The sequence below is a fragment of the Phyllostomus discolor genome, chromosome 12, assembly GCF_004126475.2.
Source record: "Phyllostomus discolor isolate MPI-MPIP mPhyDis1 chromosome 12, mPhyDis1.pri.v3, whole genome shotgun sequence".
NCBI lineage: Eukaryota > Metazoa > Chordata > Mammalia > Chiroptera > Phyllostomidae > Phyllostomus > Phyllostomus discolor.
Window position 1 is genome coordinate 15,711,675 of NC_040914.2, and position 12,410 is coordinate 15,724,084.

Below are 12,410 nucleotides of genomic sequence, written 5' to 3' on the forward strand. Positions count from 1 at the left end.
CTATTTGGTTCCATTGGTCTATATGTCTATTATTTTGCATATGTAGCTTAATACATTAAGTCTTGAAATGATAATATGTCTGCCAACCACGTCCTTTTCAAAATTATTTTAGCTATTCTACGTGGACTGTAGTTGACCACAGGGTGTACAACTCGTAGTTGTTCATGGGATTTCCTTGGTGATGCAGGTCACGGTCAGTCCCCCCCTGTGTTTTGCCCAGGACCACCCTGCCTGAGCTATAAAGCAATCTGAGATGGCTGCTACTAGTGGTGTGGTTGGAGATTCCTGGGCGAAACCAAGCTGTGAATCTAGGCTGATTGCCACTAGTGCTGGGCCTAAGGCCTCTTAGCAAAAGTTATGGGGGTCAGGGGCTCCCTGAAGCTGAGGATTGTTTTGAGAGGATTTAGGAAGTTGTGAAGTTGTGAGCCAAGACCAGCTATTCATATGGAAAAGTAGCTTGGGTGGGCCTGTAAGTAGGTGAGACAGAGTCTCTGGGAATCTCCAGGGTGGGGCAAACAGTGTTAAGCAGGTTGATGGAGTCTCAGATATGGCACCAGCCTGCCATATCTGTGGCTCTGTGGGGGAACATTCAGAAAAGGGACAATGGCCCACCTTTCTGTCTGGGAGAAGGCTGTCCCCCAGCTCTCACCTTGATGCCGGACACTCCACTTTTCTCCCTAGTGCCTTTCAAGCAGCTACCCTGGTGCTGGAGTTCAGAGAGTCAGTCAGTAAATTCGTATGGGGGTTCTTTAAGAGAAACTACTTGGAACTCCAGGAGTTTCTTCCATCAACTCAACCCCTGCTGGTTTTTGCAGTCAGAAGTTATGGGGGTTTATCTTCCTGGCACTGGAACCCTGGCCTGGGAGGCCTGGTGTGGGGCTGGAACTCCTCACTCCCAAGATATCCCTTCTGAATTTTTATCTACCACAGGCGGATGTGGAAACTACTTGTTCCATGTGTCTACTCCTTCCAGCCTGAATGGAAGTGGTTTCTTTAATTCTATAGCTGGCAAACTTCCATTTAACTCAATTTCTGATGGTCCTGTGAAGTGTGTTTACCTATGCCACCATCTTTACCAGAAGTTCAGGCATTTGTCATACACCTTTTAACCATTTTTGTATCTTCTTTGGAGAAATATCTATTGGAGTCTTTAACCCATTTTTAAAATTGGGTTGTTAATTTTTTTATTATTGAGTTGTCAGTTTCTTGTATATTTTGGGGGTTAACTCTTTATCAGATATGATTTGAAATGTTTTCTCCCATTCTGTGGGGTTGCATTTTCACTCCGCTGATTGTTTTCTTTGCTGTGCAGAAGCTTTTTCATTTGATATAGTTCCACTTGTTTATTTTGTTTTTGTTCCACGGATTTTTGGTGACATAAAATCATTGCCAATACCAATGGTAAGGAAATTTTCTTCTAAGAATTTTACAATTTCAAGTCTTAGATTTCAGTCTTAATGAATTTTGAGTTGATTTTTGCACATGGTATAGGATAAGGGTCCAATTTCATGTGGATTTATAGTTTTCTCAAAACCATTTCTTGAAGAGATTATCCTTTCATCATTATGTGTTCTTGGTGCCCTTGTTAAAGATTAGTTGATCACATATGCATGGGGTTATTTCTGGACTTCCTATTCTATTCTATTGGTCTATGTATCTGTTTTTATGTCAGTATCATACTGTTTTTGATTATTATAGCTTTGTAACATAGTTTGAAAACAGGAAGTGTGATGCCCCCAGTTTTCTTCTTATTTCTCAGGATTGCTTTGACTATTTGGGGTCTTTTTTTGGTTCCATGTGTATTTTTTAGATTGTTCTTTCTATTTATTTGAAAATGCCATTGGAATTTTGATAGGAATTACATTGAATCTGTATGTGGCTTTGGGTAGTATGGACATCTTAACAATGTTAAGTCTGCTGATCCATGAACATGGGATATTATTCCATTTATTTGTGTCTTCTTCAGTTTCTTACCATTTTTAGTGTACAGTTCTGTCACCTCCTTGTTTAAACTTATTTCTAAGTAATTTATTGTTTTGATGATACTGTAAGTAGAATTGTTATCTTAATTACTCTTTCTGATAGTTTGCTGTTAATGTATAGAAATACAACTGAGCACTGGCCAAGTAGCTGTTTTGGTTGGAGTGTCATCTTGATGTGCCAAAGTTATGGTTTCAATCTCCAGTCAGGGCACAAACAAGAAGCAATGAATAAATAAGTGGGATAACAAATTTATTTTTCTCTCTCTTCCTCTATTTCTCTCCCTCCACCCCCCACCTTTCTCACTCTAAAATGAATAAATAAAATTTTAACTAAAGACATAACTGAATTTTATATGTTGATTATATGTTCTAACTTTACTGAACTCATTTATTAGCCCTAACAATTTTGTTGGAGTCATTAGGGTTTTCTCTATATAAGATTATATCATCTATAAATAAGCAAATTTACTTTTTTCTTTCTAATTTGGATGTCTTTTTTTCCTTGTCTAATTGCTCTGGCTAGGTCTTCCAGTACTGTTGAATAGAAGTGGTGAGAGTGGACATCCTTGTCTTCTTCCTGGTATTAGGGGGAAAACTTCGAGATTTTTTAATGCTGAGTATGATGTTAGCTGTGGGCTTGCCGTAGATGGCCTTTATGATTATGAAGTACATTTCTTTTATACCTAATCTGTTGTGACTTTTCATCATAAAAAATGTTGGATTTTATCAACTGCTTTCTCTACACCTAGTCAGATGATCATATAATTTTTGTCCTTCACTGTGTTAATGTGGTCTGTCACATTTATTGATTTGCATGTGTTGCACTGTCTTTGCATTGCAGGGATAAATCTCACTTGATCATGATGTATGATCTTTTCTCTCTTTCTTTCTCTCTCTCTTTTTTTTTTCTTCCTTCCTAATGCTGTGCTGTCAGTGCCCTGGTATGTGTATGATCTTGTTAATGTGATGTTGTACTTGGTTTGCTAGAATTCTGTTGAGAACTTTTGCATCTATATTTGTCTTTTCTTGTAGTGCCCCTATCTGGCTCTGGTATGAGGGTAATGCTGATTTTGTTAAATAAGTTTGGAAATGTTCTCCTTCAACTTTCTGGAAGATACTGAGAAGGGTTGAATTAATTATTATTTAAATATTTGATAGAATTCATTAGCAAAGCGATCTGGTCACAGGCCTTACTTTCTTGGGGTATTTTTGATTACTGATTCGATCTTTTTGTTATCAGTCAATTTCAGTTTTCTGTCTCTTCTGTTTCTTCATGATTCTTTTGATGCCATTGGTCAGAACTGAATTACATGGTGATACTTTCTAGTAACTGAAGCCGAGGAATGAAGATATTAATGAGATGGGCATATTGTTGATTTGGCTAACTCTTGGTGGTTTTTTGCTAAAGGAAAATGGGAATGATGTTATTAGTCATTAAAACATCAGACAGTTCATCTCTCCACAATGTCTGAAACCTTATGATGATTGTAATGCTCAGGAAATAAACCTTTCAAACAATATATAATAAACCATTTGGAGTATTAAGAAAAGCTTCGGCTGATGGTAAGAAAACGGGAAGCAGATAAGATTCATGAGCAGTTGAAGATGCTGCAGTTATAATACCTCACAGGTAAAATCCCAGTTACTTGGAGAAAGGCTGGTCCCTTTTGGATTACTGATGGGAAAACACTTCCTAACTTTTACCCACATTTAATCCTTAGTATTCACACATGCTTCTAAGGAGACAAAGTCCAGAGACCATCAATATGTTTGGAAAATCTATACTCAAATAGATCATACAAGTTATTGGAGTAGACAAGTGTTACGTAGGGGTAGAAAGCATGGACTTTAGAGCCAGAATGTCTTATTAAAATCCTAGATCTTAGTAGTCACAAAACCCTCTGTAAAACTTTATTTTTTTATGCCTCAGTTTAATTATGTATCAATTGTGGACATGGATAGAATTTACCTGAGATTTTCCCAGGGTTAGATAAAGTATTATATGTACTTCAAATAATGTTGGCCATGTAGAGAGTCCTTTTTAGTGACAGGTGATTTTTTAAAATTTTATTAAAATTTAATATCAATGCTAGTATTTTTAAACTTTTTATTAGCTCATTAAAGAGCCTTTTAAAGCTTTTTTAACCTGTTCTCCTACCCAGCAAAATTTTAGTGTCACAGAACAACTGTATATCTGTTTATGTATAATGTGTATATCTATGCTTTATGTACTGAAAGTAAGATTTGTTTCATTCCATAACATACAAGTCCTCCCTAGGGGATGATATCATTCTCTTTGAGAATACTTCAGATAAACCAGGGTTTCCCTGTTTCAGCACTATTGGCCATTTGGGGCCAGATATTTCAGCCACAGTTGAGAACCTCTAATTATTGGCCTCTAATCATGTCCTCATGCTTTTCAAAAGGAGACTGACAATTAAGTTCTCATCAATATGCTTGCATAATCTACTATCAGGTGAGATTGGGAGTATTCAGGATGGTATGGACGTAGACTGTACAGTCTATTATCAAATGGAGCAAACCAAATTGTTGGTAGTAGAGCAATATCACTGAGCTGCTAATTCTATTTTCTCAGCATTCTTGTGTGTATGTGTATATATGTACAAATGCATTATTCCAATTTATCACTCCCCACATCCACAGGACATACTAAATAAAACAATGAATACCTCTTAAAAACATTTTAAATCATTAGAACTAATCTGTTAAATATTAAATTATTTAAGAAGATTCACCCACAGGTTACTTGGACAATTTACAAAGACTTTATAAGTAATCTTTTGTTCCAAGAATTACTGGGCTCTATATACAAAAAGTATGAAAACAAATCATAAACTAACATTTGTTAACGTGTAGGATCTTGCTCTGGCTTGTAGCTCAGCTAGAGCATCATTCTGATATGCCAAGATTGTGGGTTTGATCCCTGGTCAGGGCACATACAAGAATCAACCAATGAATGCATAAATAAGTGGAACAACAATTCACTGTTTCTATCTCTCTCTCTCAAATCAATAAAAATAAGATCTCTTGTAATATGATTGCAAATATTTATTAGATATTATTATCATTAATAAATATCTGGTAATTATTTACCAGGCATTGGACTGTGTATCTAACATGCAATTTATATTCATTCTTCTACTGTAACCTTTTTTGTCTACCTATTTTCATATTTAAAAGTGAAGTCTTCAAGTGGTTAAGACAGTTGCCTGAGATGAGAAAGCTATATGTGACAAAAATGAATTTGAACACACGTTTGCCCAAGGGACTTCAATTCTGTAAGATCCACCACAAGGACCCTCTACCTCCAGACATCTGCAGGGCTTGAAATTCACTCAACACATTTCTCTGATCATTCCTTTTATAAGGTTCTGGCTATTAGAATCATATTAATGTTTCACTTGCTAAAAAAAGGAAGAGAAAAATATGAAACAGTAAAGCCTAAAAACCAATCTATTTCAATGAATAACATAATCATGCAGAAGAAGAGAGGAAGAAATTTGAGGTATTTGAACATCAAAATAAGCAGCATTCATAATGTAGTATAAAGAAAGATGTGAAGGAATAAAAGAGGGAAAAACAAAAGAAATATAAACTCTAAAGTAGAATGCTAATCTGTAAATGTAGAAGTAACGGTGGAATAAGAAATCAATACCATCATGATAATAAGGAGTGCAGATGAGAATCACTAAGTAATGCTAAAAATACTGTACAAGGTGAAAGTTCAAGGAGGAACAATTTACATAGTCCCAATATCTCTCTACAAATCATTAATAACATGAAAATACAGTATGAAATTTATACTATACATTCACCAAGTGAAATTATAGTGGAAAAATTGGATAATTATTGCATTTTCGCAGAGATCAAAGTTAACATTACAGCCAATAAAACAAACTAACATTCCGACCTCCAGATATGCTTCCTGAAGACCCAATGACACTTCTGTATTCCTGCCAAAAAGGTAATCATGCAGAAACATCAGATAAACTCAAACTGGGGGGCAGCCTTCTACCTTACAAATATCCAATTACAGACAGTGAAAGGGTAAAGCCGCTGCCATTTGCTATTGTGGTGTGGCACCGCAAAGATGCCGAAGACACCTATGACCTTGTTAAACATGACTGCCATTTCACTCCAATGAGCTTTTGTCCCCAGGACTGGAAATTACTGGACAGCGAGAATAGATGACTAACTGCCCTGCCCCACAGCTGCAGGCAAAAGACAACATTGGTGGAGCAAACTGCAGTTTATACAAAGCCACCCAAAACCTCTTCTGTGGCAATCCCAGAACAGCCCAAGGGTCACACCCCTCCCCACCCTTCTGTGATCCAATTGCAATCCAGTAAAAGCTCAAATCCCCTCAGTGCTGCTGCATCTCTCCAGTCACTCCTTTCTTGGGGAGTGGGTAAAAACTTGACTCTACCGTTTCTTCTCTTTGTGAATTCTTTCACAGCCCACATAACTGACCGCCCTAACATTTGGTGGTCCTTACAAAGACATTCTCTTTTTGTGTGTGGCCTGTTTGGGGACATTCTCTATTTCTCCCTTTCTTCTGCCTCCTGGGACTTTTGACTAGGGGAGCAGTGGGGCAGTGGGCAGCAGGAGGTCGAGCCGGGCAAGCCCCCTAACGCTGTATCTTCGAGGATTGGAAAAAGGATTCTAATTCTTTTCCATCTCTCTGGACTCTACAGACAGCCTCCTCCTCACCCTCCCATGGCCAACAATTGGTAAGTCTCCCTGACTCTCAGAACGAACATTCACTTTGTCAAAAGTGATAGCTTAGCCCCCTCCACCCTGCCTAGGTGTCCTAAACCCAGGTCCTGGGTCTATCACTTTCCCATGGTTTTAGCTGGGAGGAACACTTCCAACTGTCTCCCTGCTGGTTCCGTCTGCTCTCAGGGCCCAGGGACACCTGACTCTGAGATGCATCTTAGTGGTTGGTCTGACCTCAGGCTCGAGGACACTTGACTCTGGTGGCAGATCTCTAGGTCGTGTGAGGTAGGGACACCCTCCTTAAACCTCCTTCACCCCACCCCTTGTTTGTTCTCATCCCTGAGATCTCCCTCCCTTTTAAAATGGGCAGCACTCAATCAGTCCCACCCAAGCAATGACTCGCTGTTGTGTAACCAGAAAAGACACTGGCGTTCAGGCTGCTTGTCACTACCAAATCCAATAAGCAATGACAGCGATTGAATCTTTTATGGGCGCTTTATTCAGATGGCTGGCGATCCGAGAAGATGGCGGGTTCATACCCTAACAAACCATCTTGCCTTCTCTTTCCTGGCCAGATCTTTTATAAGGGGGTGGGGAGGAGGACAAGCAAGATGCGATAAGGGCTTTGAAATTCAGCAGCTGCAACATTCCTGTCCTGGGCAAGTAGCTGTCTCCAAGAGGGAGGGGTAATCGCTTGCCTCTTCCCGGTATGGGTGTCTCCAGGTGGTAACCTCTAGCCTATGCCCCAGGAGGTTGGCTGCTTTTCCCAGGCCCCAGGATGGGCCTTATTTGTAGTTTCTGAAACCAAAGCTTAACATACACATTACCTGCTAGATTTATGGCTATTTACCTTAAGCTAAAATTTTCCAAGTCTTGAGTCCCCTATCAGTTGGGATACAACTTAAAAGCTCTGGGACTTACAGACTTCAAGACCAAGTGCTTGATCCTTTATTGTAACATGGCCTGGCCTCAATACAAACTGGGCAACCAGGAACTCTGGCCCATGAACGGATCTCTTAACTAAAATACTATCCTCCAACTTAACTTTCACTGTCGTCATCTTGATCCCCTCCTTACGTTTAGTCCTCAAAAGGAGACAAGATTTTTAACCTGCAGTGGGGATTCCAGGCCTCTTTCGCCTAACTGTGCCTTTTTGTTCAAATTTGCTTCACTCTACCACCCACTCCCTCCCCCACTTTTGTCTATCTTGCTACAGAGTAATTGCTGTATTTGTTTTCTAGCTGAGCAGTATTCTAACCCTGTGAGGTCATGCTCAGCAGGGGGTGACACTATTCCTGACCTGCCTAACCCAAGTCCTGCATGCAGCTCCCTTTGGAATTAGGCTTGGCCCCACCGTGCCCACGTTAAGTAAACAAGTGTACAAGGAGGAAGAAAATCTCCCCCTCCCCCTCCCACCCATAGACTGTAAAACAGTCTATATTCCCCTCCTGGAGAGCGGGGAGCTGCGAAATCCTGGGAACAACTGGGCCTGCCTCTCAATGCAGAGAAGAAAATTGGCATTTTAAAAAATATTTATTTATTTTTAGAGAGAGGGAAAAGCAGGGAGAAAGAGAGAGAACCATCAATGTGTGGTTGCTGCTCGTGGGCCCTCTACTGGGGACCTGGCCCACAACCTAGGCATGTGCCCTGACTGGGAATCCAACTGGTGCCCATTTGGTTTGCAGGTTGGTACTCAATCCAGTGAGCCACACCAGCCAGGGTAAAAGTGGCATTTTAAACTCAAACCATCTTTTTGCCTCTTTGTAAGAGGATGCAGCCAGGCCCCCGCCCCCCCCAAAGGAGGATTTGTAATGGGGTCCAGAACTCAGGGTGTCCAGGAAATATTAAAAAGATGGGATGTCCTTACCCCATAAGTCTGAACTGGGGGGTGGGACACATGGAGCAGGCCATTGAGAGTCATTCTGCATAGCAACAGTTTTGCAATTAACCTCAGCTGTGGTCATTTAACGTATCTATAACTTTTAACTGGTTTCATGGATATGTTAAATAGCTGTGCCCATGCTTTGAACCAGGGAGAAGGAAGTGACTTCCACCCAGGATGTAACTGGGAGGCAACTCCCCCTGGTTACAGTGGCTGTGTGAGACCTTGGAGATGATTGGCTCCATGCCACAGGGCCACACACCTGCACAGAATTACTATGGCAGCCCAGAAACGCTGGAAGAATATGCTAGTGTTTATTGTGGGAGGAGTTGGAAATGGGGCTACTGAGGAAGAATGGCACTGGGATTTAACAGCCCCCCCCCCCCCCACGTGGCAGCCAGGACAAGAACCACGTGGCTTTGGGTCTCCTTTTGTCATGCAGCTTAGGAAGCTGGAAAGCAAGGTGTAGCAGCGAGGCAGAGCTCTCTCTTAGCAGTTTGGAAGAATGCAGGAGAGATGCTATGGGAAGGAAAGGGGTGAAGGAACTCTTGCTGGTGGGCCATGAAAAGGTGCCACGTGGTTTTGGCTTAAGAACTTGGTGACAAAGTTGATGGTGCTGGGAACTGAGGGAGGTCTACAAGTCCAGCACGGATTACTGGGAAGAACTGGAGGCTGCCTGAGCCAGGGACTTCTATTTCTTTTCCTGAGATACGGTACCCCAGACGGGGCAAAGGGGGGAAGGAAGGACTGTGTTTGTGGGTGTTTTAAGGGACTTTGAGATTTTAATGAAGACATTAAGATATTGCTCTCCAGTCTGTATAACTTTTGATTAAATAGTTCCTTTCCTTTTCACCAATCTCTGACATGGAAAGCTATAATTTCCTGGTAGTGAGCAAGGCAAACCTAGTACAGAGGGACCCCAGGAGAGGGGGGTCCATTCAGTAACATTGTGCGATCCCTTCTCTGGTGGCCAATGAAGGAAAATCATGGGAGACCACATGCGCTGTAACTTTAAAGTAATACAACTACTTGTACATGTGCAGTAAAATCTGGCCAAAACTAGCCAGGAAGTATCCGCCCCATAAGAACAGAATCCCTCTAGCCCATGAGGTCAATTTCTGCTTGGAGTTGGTGCTCCCATGTTCTCTGCTATAAACTCTGTGTGTTCGGTTCAATTCTTTATCCTGATAACCAAGAACCTGGTTACCTGTGCCCATCTGTGACACCTTCACCTGACTTTTTAACAACCCCCATCTCTTCTTCCTACTTCCCCTCCTCTGACCTCTCCTCCTGCTCCCCCTTCAGGTTGGGTTTCTTCCAGCCATTCCTGTTCTGGCCATCCCCTCAGTAACCCTTAAACCTGCGACCCAGCTCCCTCCCTGTGAGGTTGCTGGATCGGGGAGCATTATTCAGGTCCAGGCTCTCTTTTCAATGTCTGACCTCTCCCAAATTGAGGTCAGACTCAGCAGTTTTTAGGCAAATTCAGCTAAATTTACCAAGGAATTTGAATATCTCACCCTCTCATATGACATCTATGTGACAGTTTTGTGACTGCCGATTTGCACTTCATCCCTTCACCTTACTCAGTTAACCCCCCCTTTACCTCTGGTAACTATCATCCTCCCTCAGAGTAAGCTCTATACAAGTGATAGAGCTAATTATCCAATGTCTACTTTTAAATCAGAAACTGTTTTCTTCCAGCTAGGAAGTGTTATGGGGCAACAAATATTTTTATCAATGTTCCCTAATTTACCTAGCAGGGTGAGACTTTCTTAAAACCGATGATGCTCAAGTATCTTTTTGCAGAATGTATTTAAAACTAAATGAACCAGATACTTGACCAAATGGGAAAATCATGATTTTAAAGGAAACTCCCAAGAGGAAACTAACCTTGAGACTGCCTGGATGTTTGCTTCTTTATTAACTTCTATGAGAGCCTCTCAGGGACAACTTCACAGGGTACCCACTCCACTCAGGATGGACCAAAACAGCCCAGAGACTTACAGGGAGGCCTCTATCTCTCAGCTTGTTACATATCTGTCTCTCTGTAGATGGGGAACCAGTCCACAGTGCCTAAGGAGTCTCCTTTTGGGGTACATACTCACCAATTGGAAGGAATTTGACCCTGAGTCCCTCAAAAAAGAGGTTACTCTCATTTTGCAACATGATCTGGCCCAATACAAAGTGGGTAATTGTGAGGTTTGGCCATCAAGGACACTATTAATTTCAATGCTATCTTGCAACTGGACCTGTTTACTATTCCCATGGGAAATGGGCAGAGGTTCCACACGTTTAGGCCTGTATGGCTCTCGGAAATGACCCTAAACTATATGCTATTGGTAAAATGGAAAACCATACCCAGAAGGAAAAACACTTCAAATGTGGATAAATGGATCTGTCTGTCGTTTACAAACATTTGAGTGGCTACTCCACTGTTTTGGTATTAAAAATAGCTGTCTTTGTTTTACTGAAAGTCTGTACAGGGCCAGAGGAGTGGCTCCAGAATGTCAAAACCCACTAAATCCTTTTAGCTACCAAATCCTTTTGGCTACCCAAAACCTCCTCTATTCATCTTTAAAAAGTTATAGATAATTACCTTTATGAAATCCAAGTCCTTCTAGCAGAAGATTGTTTTTCTTTCCCTAATTTTTTAAAAATATTTCATTTATTTATTTCTAGAGAGCAGGGAAGGGAAGGAGAAATCAAGGGAGAGAAACATCAAATGTGTGGCTGCTCCTCACCTGCCCCCTCCTGCGGATCTGGCCTGCAACCCAGGCATGTGCCCTGACGGGAGTCAAACCAGTGACCCTTTGGTTCGCAAGCCTGTGCTCAATCCACCGAGCCACACCAGCCAGGCTCTTTCCCTACATTTTTGAAATACAAATACGTGGTCTTCTTCAAGAACTCTTGTCTAGGCCACCTTTTAAAATATAAATTTTAGGCAAATAATTCTTATCAAAGGGGGAAAATCTTAGCTGTAGATGAGCAAATCTACTTAATTTCAGCTATTCCTTTCTAAATTAATAAATTCTGATAAGTTATTGAATGTATAGGTATTTTGAAATAAAGTGAAATACTGAAACATTGATTGCTAGACAAGACTTAAGTTTACCTGCTTTTGGCTTTTTATTACAAAGAGGCTGTAAAGTGGATTTGGAACCGTAGATAAATGTCTTGTGCTGTTTTAGAGGTGTGTTTATCGAAAGCAAGAGTGTTTGCCAACAGAGGAACTTATGTATCATGGAATAATATCTATGTAATAGAGGAACCTTGTAATATGATAGATTTGCTGAGCCTGTTTTTTTTTTATTTTATACAATGAAATCATACAGTAGTTACTATTTTGAGTCAAACTTCATTTCCTCAACACTATGTTTATGAAATTCAAATATAGGTGAATTTGAATTTATAAACCTGAATTTCATTCAATCTCATTGGTGGATTATTTTTACAATATGTAAATTTACCAATAATCCATTCTATTACAGATGTTGGGTAGGCCCCTGCTTGGTTCTTAAACATAGTCCTGGTATGAGGTTCTGGAAAATATCTTTGGCTGAATGTATGGATATATTAATTTGAGAAATGTGTGTACGGGTTGAACCAAAAGATTGTGGCATATGAGTATCTTTCGTTTTGGTAGATGCCTAAAATGTCCCAAACTGGCTGTCCCAATTTATGGTACAAAGAGCGATATGACATTGTTGGCATTTTGCTATGTTTTTGTCTTTTAGTTTTTCTTGTGAGAATGTAGTAATGTCATATTAATTTGAATTTTCATTTTGACTAATAGTGTTTAGTAACTTTAC